This window comes from Podarcis gaigeae (assembly GCF_964106915.1).
Source record: "Podarcis gaigeae genome assembly, chromosome: 4".
Taxonomy (NCBI): Eukaryota; Metazoa; Chordata; class Lepidosauria; order Squamata; family Lacertidae; genus Podarcis; species Podarcis gaigeae.
Window position 1 is genome coordinate 99,055,900 of NC_139677.1, and position 10,643 is coordinate 99,066,542.

The following is a 10,643-nucleotide window of genomic DNA, read 5'->3' on the forward strand; positions in this document are numbered from 1 at the left end:
ACCTCATTTACAGCGTGTACAAAGCCATATTTTTTAACATTTGAGACTCTTGCTATTTTTCCATTTTCGCTCCTACCTACCCTGACCCATAAACCAGTTTTACTCCCCTTGGTGCCACAGCTCGTCAGTCCAGATTAGAAAGTTCGGGGACTCGAACAACCCACCAATATTGACACCCGCATTTCTTCCCCCCCATCCAACGTTTATGACCCAATACAAATTTCTAAAACCCAACAGTGGATTTATTTCACTTTTTAAAGTACCGTATTTTTTGCTCCTTAAGACTCACCTTTTCCCTCCTAAAAAGTAAGGGGAAATGTATGTGCGTCTTATGGAGCGAATGCAGGCTGCGCAGCTATAGCCAGAAGCCAGAACAGCAAGAGAGATTGCTGCTTTCGCTGCGCAGCGATCCCTCTTGTTGTTCTGGCTTCTGAGATTCAGATTTTTTTTTTCTTGTTTTCCTCCTCCAAAAACTAGGTGCACCTTATGGTCTGGTGCGTCTTATAGAGTGAAAAATACGGTAATTACTGTGCCAAACACGATTGTGGAAGGAAGGCTGGGCACATCTGTCAGTTTTGGCTTCTCTCAGTTTCTCATCTTTCCAATCCTAAATTCAGTTCTGCACACATCCACATCAGTTTTCAATTTTATTTTATTTTTTGTTAAATATGAAAAAGAGGCCTTATGAAAATTCATCAGCATTTTAGTGCAAATTGTATACAGACGATTGTATTACTCTGCAAGTAATCATCCCTGATATAATGCATTTTAAAATCTTGTTTTCACAAATACTTGCATTTTTATACACACACTTCGCTGCAGGATAGACTTTTCTGTCCACATTACTTGGTTGGAGAACTGCATTGCAAAATTCAGAGAAGTGCGAGTTTTGAAGCATAGTTGTGTTTCAATTCTCATATTATTTCAGACACAGACTTACCAAGCTAAACATTGACCATTTACAAAAATAATAGCAGATTTGAATTCCTCATGCCCAAAAACATATTTTTAAGACCTCTCAATGAATAAATTTGAAAAAATTAAGTTTCACCCCCCCTAAAATGGCATGCTGGTAGTAGTAGTAGTAGCAGTAATAATAATAATAATAATAATAATAATAATAATAATAATAATAATAATAATAATAATAACAACAACAATAATAATTTTATTTATACCCCGCCCTCCACAGCCAAGGCCGGGCTCAGGGTGGCTAACAAGCAATAATAAAAACAAGTTGAATGAATACAACTTAAAAACAAGATTAAAATACAACATTAAAATATTGAAACATTAAGATATTAAAATCTAGCCTCATCACAGGAGGAGAAGGAAAAGAAAAAAGAAAGAGAGGGAGGGAGGGAATCAAATTGGCTCCAAGCCAAAGGCCAGGTGGAACAACTCTGTCTTACAGGCCCTGCAGAAAGAGATCAGATCCTGCAGGGCCCTGGTCTCATGAGGCAGAGCGTTCCACCAGGCCAGAGCCAGTGTTGAAAAGGCCCTGGCTCTGGTTGAAGCTAATCTGACATCCTTGGGGCCCAGGACCTCTAGGGTGTTGCTATTTATGGACCTTGAGGCTCTCCATGGGGCATACCGGGAGAGGTGGTCCTGAGTGACTGGTGAGTGGCCTACCTTGCAGAAACAAAATAATTTTTGCAATTTCACAATGCTACAGAATTTAGCATCCGCTAGCAGAACAAGGGTGCAGAATTTAGAATTCTGCAGAGCAACACAAGTCTTTCAAAGCTCAGAGACGAATTCTTCTTTATCCAAAGTGTTCAATATCCTTTTTGTCTAACAAATAGAATTGGGGTAGATGGGTGTATGTTGTGGGTGAAGAACACAGATTTTTCTTTTCTTTAGAAAATGATCTCACCTAACAGTAAACGTCCCCTAATAGTCCCTCGTAGATAAATCACTGGTGCTTATTTTATTAGTGGTTTTAAATACAATAGCAGCATTTTTATGATTTGGCCCTCGACTCCATTCCCTGCCCTGACGCAGCACCTCTCCATCGGAGTTGGCTGTGGCCATCAAACAAGGCTGGATCCCATTACAAACACAGGAAAGGAAGAACACCTTACGAAAGCGAAGGGGAAAGAAGAAGAAATTTGTTTGTTGCAGAGAATCCAGCCACTTAGGAGCCCTTAAAGGAAACTTTGTGTGCGTTCCAACTTGTCAGCTGAGAACAACCCGAAACTATTCCATCTGTGCTGAGGCATAGAAATGCCTTATCTGTTTGGCCCCGGATCAGAGACTCGACAATCTGGCTAAGAAGGGCTGGCAGATCTGGTGAGACAGCCAGGTGGAACGTGCTTGCTATTTAATTAAAAGGGCTGGCCTTAGAAGTGAAGAGATTCTATAGAAATGGCTGGTCCTGATTGCTTTGTTTAGCATGGATTTCCCCAACCTGCTGCCTACCAGATGGAAAGAATGTAAGGACAGAAGGAGAGCCCTTTGGGATCAGAACAAACGCCCATCTAGCTATAATGGCTAAGTTCTGCCCTCCATAGTTGGAGGCATCAATGCTTCTGAATACCACCAGTTCAGCTTGCAGATCAGAAGGTCAGCGGTTCGAATCCCTGCGACAGAGTGAGCTCCCATTGCTCTGTCCCAGCTCCTGCCAACCTAGCAGTTTGAAAGCACACCAGTGCAAGTAGATAAATAGGTACCGCTGTGGTGGGAAGCTAAACGGCATTTCCGTGCGCTCTGGTTTCCGTCATGGTGTCCTGTTGCACCAGAAGCGGTTTAGTCATGCTGGCCACATGACCCAGAAAGCTGTCTATGGACAAACGCCAGCTCCCTCAGCCTGAAAGCGAGATGAGCGCCGCAACCCCATAGTCGTCTATGACAGCTTCATTTAGGGAAGATGTTTTTAAAAGAATTACAAATGTTTTATTATGTTTTTATATTTGTTGGGTGCCACCCAGAGTGACTAGGGCAACCCAGTCACATGGGTGGGGTATAAATAGTAAAATGACGATGATGATAATGATGATGATGATGATGATGATGATGATGATGATGATGGAATAGGACATTCCTATTTTCACCAGAGAAATGCTGGTGGGTATGGTATGATGGAATTTGCTCCTGCAAGACGTCATGATGGCCAACAACTTGGGTGCTCTAAACCTCTGAGCCTCTTGAGCTTGCTGATCAGAAGGCTGGCAGTTTGAATCCCCGTGACGGGGTGAGCTCCCATTGCTCTGTCCCAGGTCCTGCCAACCTAGCAGTTCGAAAGCACACTAGTGCAAGTAGATAAATAGGTACCGCTGTGGTGGGAAGGTAAACAGCGTTTCTGTGCGCTCTGGTTTCCGTCATGTTTTCCTGTTGCACCAGCACTCTGGCTTCTGTCTGTGGGATGGTTTACTTTAGCGGAGTTAAACAATCCCCTTTATAAGTTTATGCAGTGATCAGCTTGTTTCCATTGAGATTCCATTCAGCACATGGATTGATAATATGGACAGACTACTTTTAAGGACTTAAGCTGTGGATGTAAGGCTGTGTGGAGATAAACTTTCGAACCAAAGCATGTTTTGAGAAGAGCGTGGAATATATAATGACGCTGTTAAAAGTGCCGTCGCCATATTGGGAAGTTCTGTCGGAGGACTTAAGTCTGAGAGGAGAAATAGAGAAATAGAGCTGTTTTTATATTGTGGGTGAAACTCCTCAGTGGGACTTAAGAACGACAGTTCTGTAATTAATGATGGAAAGAGTGCTGTTATCTATGAAGGTGATGATATATGGAAACCATCTCGATTTGAGGATTGGAAGAACGGAAAAATTCACACAGGATTATTATTGTTGTTTATCGGCTTAAGGAGACTATCAGAAGAGATCATAAAGAAAAAAGAGAAAATATATGAACAAGAGGTGATGTGGAAACAGCAAGATAAGACTGCATAGAATTATGAACTTTGTTTGGACTGATTTGGACATTAACACAGTAGCAAGAAGATGATCAGAATTCCCCCTTCGGATCTTGAAATATGGGTCCCCTCAACAAAATTTAAAATTCGGCTTTGTAATTCGGAATTTATGTGATGTGATTTGATTTGATTGGCCGGTTAATAAAAATTATTTTTTTATATATAAAAAAAAGATAATATGGACAGTCTAGCTACATACGAACGAAATGCATGTCAGCGCAAAATACGAATGGATAAATATGAAGAAATCTGGAACGAATATTTAAGCAATAAGGCGGATAGTGGTGGGAAGTAGGGGGAGGAGAGAGAGGTGGGGAAATATTGTTTAAAAAGGTGTAGTCATAGATATATCAGTGTATACAAATCCGAACTGTCAAATTGTGTTATTATTGTTTTTGCTGTATGTGTCTTTTGCAGTTGTTGTTCGTATCAAAAAAACGATTAAATAAAACAAAAACAACAATCTCCTTTATAAGTTTTTGCAGCGATCAGCTTGTGGCTGACTCATCTGAGTTCTACTAGCAAAGATGCCTTCCTGGTTAAAAATCCCTTTGAATCCCTCTTAAAGGGTACACACACAAATCTGATTCATGTTAATATAAAACTATTTTCCTCTCAGATTCATTCAGGTTTACAGAACCGTACCTGAAGGCAGGCTTAGGTTACATAACAAGCAAATGAACTATACCAGAGGGACGTTGGTCCTGAGGCGACTGCAACTGGGCAGTTATCTTTCAAAACTACCAGCAACCGACAAACGGGTTGTCACAGCAACTGGTTAGAACATGGAGGCCGTTAGTCCTCTGTCGGAATGCTGCACTTGACTGCACCTTTACATCCCACACTGTCATGGTGTCCTGTTGACCCAGAAGCGGTTTCATCATGCTGGCCACATGACCTGGAAAGCTGTCTGTGGACAAACGCCAGCTCCCTCGGCCTGAAAGCGAGATGAGCGCCGCAACCGCAGAGTCACCTTTGACTGGACTTCACCGTCCAGGGGTCCTTTACCTTTACCTTTTACACCTGTTCTGCCCTCCAAAGTTGGAGGCATCAGTGCTTCTGAATACCAGTTGCTGGAAACCACTGGAGGGGGGAGAGTGTTGCTCTTGTGCTTGTATCCTGTTTGGGAGTTTTTCACAAGCATCTGGGTGATCCCCATGAGAACAGAATGCTGGAGTAGATGGGTCATTAGCCTAATAATAATAATAATAATAATAATAATAATAATACCCCACCATCTGACTAAGTTGCCCCAGCCACTCTGGGAGGCTTCCAACATCAACATAATAAAACAAAACGAAATGCTTTCCTAGACAGGGTTGCCTTCAGATGTCTTCTAAAGCTTGTATAGTTACATATCTCCTTGGCTCGGGGGTCACCATAATGCCATACTGTCATGAGTGCATGCGGGAGCCAGGCCCTGTGACCAGTAGGGCTTTGCAGGACTGGGGCCTTCCTAAGTTTGTTCTGGAGAGGCAAGGCGCGGCCGCACAGGTGAGGCTGCTTGGTAACTCACAGCACCTGGTGGCAAGAGCCGGTAAGGGATATAAGGTCAGCATTTCCCTTCGGCTCTTTGCCACAGCAACACGTTTTCTGCCTCTCTGCATTCGGCTTCTTGCTTCCTGATCCTCGGACCTCGGCTCCTTGCTTCTTGATCCTCAGACCCTTGACTTTGTGACTCCTTGCTTCCTGACCCTCGGACCCCTGGCTTCTGGACTCTCGTTCCTGCTTCCACCCCGCCATCTTGCCCCCGGTCCCGACGTCCTCAACCCGGACTTCGATCGCCCGTAGACCGGACGGTGACACATACCCTCCAACATTTCTTCGATGAAAATAGGGACGTCGTAAGGAAAAGTGGGACATTCCGGGATCAAATAAAAAAACTGGGATGGCGTCTGTAAATCCAGGACTGTCCCTGGAAAATAGGGACACTTGGAGGGTCTGAAATGGGCCATTGCCCTGATCCTGCAGGATCTTCGTAGGTCCTTGTGTTATGGTTAAAGTCCTCAAAGCACTGGTGTTGTTAACAGCTGCTTGAAATTTTCTCTTTAACCTTTTCTCCCCAGCACACAGGTCTCCCTCCTCTTTGGAAGAGAAGCTGCTGTACAGAGTCAAACTGTCAGTCCATCAACTAGCGGTGGCCAGAGGCTCAGGCAAATCTCTTCCCCAACCACATCAGGAACTGCTGGGGCTTGAACCCAAGACCTTTTCCATGCAAGGCAGATGCTTTCTCAATGAGCTGCAGCCCTCCTCCTCCCTCCACCCGCCCTGTAGCCTGCAGTCTTGGCAAGGAGTCCCTCGCAGGTTAGGCTCCGCGATCTGTAAACACTCAAGTAATTATAGCATTAAAACAAGAGACACAGATTACGGCGGTCCCGATAGCATCACTCTCACCTGGAGTAATGAGAAAGGGAGTTGGGGCTTTTACGAGCACAGCCACCATTATGAGCCTGAAGAGGTCTGCAGGTTTTGAAATCGCCTGCCTTGTCATCTTCGGGACAGCTCAGGATTATTAAAGAAAACAGTGCAAGAACGCAGGGAGCTGACTTCGTAATGCTGAGCCAGAACGTCGATCTATTTAGCTTAGTATTTGCTACTCTGAATGACAACCAGAGGCCTACGCCAGTGGCGAAAATTGTGGAAACATTTTGTATTTCTGAGGTTTGATGGCTCATAACACCACTTTTTTTGGAGTAATGCCATAAAATTATATATCAGGGGAAAGATAATTTAATGAAGACTGTAATGCAACAAAGTTTGTTCAATTATCTGTATTCTATCAAAAGTTATAGCCAAATAACCAGAAAAAGGAAGCACAGTTTGCTTAGGTTGATATGCAGTAGCTTTCCTCCCCCCCCCCCCCAGCTTGTTAAATGGCTTGGGATGCATATACCTAAAGAGGGAACTCTCCCGATACGTTTTTTTAGTTTTCTTTGCCCTTCCCTAAACAGCATTAAGAACATGGTCTGTTTACTTCTAGGAGAAGTAAACAGTATCTGAAGAAGTGTGCATGCACACGAAAGCTCATACCAAGAACTGACTTAGTTGGTCTTTAAGGTGCTACTGGAAGGAATTTTTTTGTTTTGACTATGGCAGACCAACACGGCTACCTATCTGTTCTAGGAGAATGGTGACTCAATGCCACTTCCTTTAATAAACTGTACACACAGGGGTAACTGTGCCCCGGAAGGACCAGGTGCGCAGCCTGGGAGTCATGTTGGACTCACAGCTGTCCATGGAGGCACAGGTCAATTCTGTGTCCAGGGCAGCTGTCTACCAGCTTCATCTGGTACGCAGGATAAGACCCTACCTGCCCACAGACTGTCTCGCCAGAGTGGTGCATGCTCTAGTTATCTCCCGCTTGGACTACTGCAATGTGCTCTACGTGGGGCTACCTTGGAAGGTGACCCAGAAACTACAACTAATCCAGAATGCGGCAGCTAGACTGGTGACTGGGGGCGGCTGCCGAGACCACATAACACCGGTCTTGAAAGACCTACATTGGCTCCCAGTATGTTTCTGAGCACAATTCAAAGTGTTGGTGCTGACCTTGAAAGCCCTAAATGGCCTCAGGAGTATATCTGAAGGAGCGACTCCACCCCTATCATTCTACCCAGACACTGAAGTCCAGCTCCGAGGGCCTTCTGGTGTTTCCCTCGCTGCGAGAAGCCAAGTTACAGGGAACCAGGCAGAGGGCCTTCTTGGTAGCGGCGCCCACCCTGTGGAACGCCCTTCCACCAGATGTCAAAGAGAACAACCACCACCAGACTTTTAGAACACATCTGAAGGCAGCCCTGTTTAGGGAAGCTTTTAATGTTTGATGCATTATAGTATTTTAATATTTTGTTGGAAGCCACCCAGAGTGGCTGGGGAAGCCCAGCCAGATGGGTGGGGTATAAATAATAAATTATTATTATTATTATTATTATTATTATTATTATTATTATTACACACATACACACAAATGTAGCTGTCTGGTCACCTCCTTCCATTGGCCAGTTTACCTCCACATGGAAGGAGACCACCCAGTGCTGACAATCACAGCCGTTGGCCCCTGTGTTCTGCCAGGGAAGAGGGAGTGAACCGCCTTTATATCAGCACAGCTGCCATGTGCTTTTGTGACATCACAGGCAGTCCACAGCCAATGGCAACAGCTGAGGAGGCATCACCATAACCTCCTTAGACCTCACAATGGTGGATGCAGCTCAACAGCCCTTATCTGTATTGGTTGGTAAAGGTAAAGGACCCCTGGACAGTCAAATCCAGTCAAAGGCAACTATGGGGTTGCAGAGCTCATCTCACTTTCAGACCAAGAGAGCCGGCATTTGTCCACAGACAGCTTTCTGGGTCATGTGGCCAGCAGGACTAAATTGCTTCTGGCCGTGATGGAAACCAGAGTGCACAAAAACGCCGTTTACCTTCCCGACGGAGCGGTACCTATTTATCTACTTGTACTTGCATGCTTTCAAGCAGCTAGGTTGGCAGGAGCTGGGACAGAGCAACAGGAGCTCACCCCATCGTGGGGATTCGATCCACCAACCTTCTGATTGGCAAGCCCAAGAGGCTCAGTAGTTTAGACCACAGCATCATGTTAAGTGTCCATGTTAAGTGTATTGGTACCAAGGAAGGACACACTATATTTTGGGAGGAGTATTTTTCAGCCCAGTGGCTGCATTCCTTTGTGTCCTCATGAGAAGCAGTATGACTTTCTCCCAATATACACATTTGTACACATCAAAGTGCAAGTAGATAAATAGGTACTGCTCCGGCGGGAAGGTAAACGGCGTTTCCGTGCACTGCTCTGGTTCGCCAGAAGCGGCTTAGTCATGCTGGCCACATGACCCGGAAGCTGTACGCCGGCTCCCTTGGCCAATAAAGCGAGATGAGCGTCGCAACCCCAGAGTCGGTCACGACTGGACCTAATGGTCAGGGGGCCCTTTACCTTTACCTTACCTGTCATATCCAGGGCCGTCTTAAGCATATCCGGCGCCATGGTGCAAAGATCCCTCTGGCGCCCCACCCCACATTTCCCAGAGTTGTTGACCTTTTCCCAAGCCTCTGCAGTGGATTGCTCTCCTCCTGCGAAGGCTTGGGAGGCAAGCTGTATGCCCGCCAACCATATGGTTGATGAGGTGCAGCTGACGGGCATGCAGGAGGGAAAGTGGAGGCCGCCGGCAAAGCCGCGCAGCTCCCCCACTCGCTGGGGCACCCCTGAGAGGCCAGCGCCCTGGCGCAACATGTGTGATGGCCTGGGATTCCGATTCAGAGGATGAACCAGAGGAATCCCAGCCTGCACAGGAGTCCCCGCCTCCAGGGCCGGCTGAACTGGGGCAAGGCCTAGATGCTGAAGAGCCTGCACCTGTGGCAGAGCACCAGGAGCTGGCCCCAGGTGAAACCCTTCTGGCCCCAGAGGTGCTTGAGGACTCAGTGGCGTCAGGTGAGCCTCCTCCAGGGCCCAGTAACCCTTCGGCCTCTCCTGATCTGCAGAGGCTTAGGGCAGAGAGGCGAAGGGAACTGTTTGCTCCCAGGAGGAGTGCTCGCCTTAAGGCCAGAGGAGGCGGGGCTCCTGGGGGCCGGGACCGCCCCCGGCCTTAGAAGAGGATAAAAGCCTAGTCAGCCCGGTCCCAGGTTGCGGGAGCAACGTCGTTGTTGGCTTCGGACCTTCCTGTGCTCCTGACCCCTGCTCGGCCTCCTGTTCCTGATCATCCGGTGTTCCTGTTCCCTGCTCGGTCTCCTGTTCCAGTGTTCCTGTTCCCCGCCCGGCTCTCCGCCTCGGACCTCGCCCCTCTTCGTGTGGACTCTGCTTACGCCCACGGTACCTTAGCCCCGGGACCAGCACAACATGCCAGTAATCCCAATGGGGGAAACGGCTCTGGTCATATCACAGCAAAGCAATTTCCATCTTGGATGATTTTTTAAGAATCATATGCAGTTTTATGCACGCTATACCTCCGCATATGCATCTTTGGGGTAGCTCAGTCAGTAGAGAAGGAGACTCCTTGTCTCAGGGTCCAGCTCCACATTGGGCGAATGATCCCTGCATTGCAGGGGTTTGGACTAGATGAGTGTTGTCATCCCTTCCAACTCTATAATTCTTTGATTTCTTGGCCGGATAGTTGCATCGCAAAATTCAGGGAAGTGCAAATTTTGAAGGATGGTTGTGTTTCAGTCTGAGCATTCTTCCCGGCAGCATAAATTATGTAGGTTCACCTTTAAACGTGAACTGAATTGAGTTCCTCCCCCATCCCTACCAACAATAAAGATCTCTTGGCCGCTTTGCAGTGGTTACTTACATATCAGGTTAGTGTCATTCCTGCTGCCTTGCCTTTCCAGATCCAAAGAGGAATGTTTATTGTTCTGCCTCTCAAGAGCAGAGCTCAGGGCAGCTAAAAATACCCTCTGATTTATTTCTATATTTATGTGATGTTGTTTACACGGGCTCTTACAAGCAGGAACCGGCAAATGGTTGCAAGAGGGAGGTGTAGAGAGGTTCCAAATAAAGGCCAGTTTGAGCTTGGCTTTCCGCACAGAGAAGACTGCAGAGTGCATTGAAATATATGCAGCAAGGGCATATCGTCGACACACAACAGGCCTGGGTTTCTGGCAGTTCGTGTCAATTTTTTTAAAAGTACGCAAGAACTCAGTGCTGGCAAAAGCAAAGTCTCGCTTGTGACCTTCCCGCATTCTGAGCACCGATCAAAGATTCTTGCA

At 46.4% G+C, this 10,643-nt stretch overlaps 1 long non-coding RNA gene across 1 annotated transcript; it reads right to left on the minus strand.

Annotated features, from left to right (window-relative positions):
* Positions 1-442: 442 nt before the first annotated feature.
* Positions 443-6,911, minus strand: LOC310843870. Its single transcript, XR_014563721.1, has 3 exons — positions 5,568-6,911; positions 4,578-5,531; positions 443-858 (listed from the first exon to the last, which is right to left on the minus strand). It is a non-coding gene; the product is annotated as an uncharacterized lncRNA (long non-coding RNA).
* Positions 6,912-10,643: the final 3,732 nt, after the last annotated feature.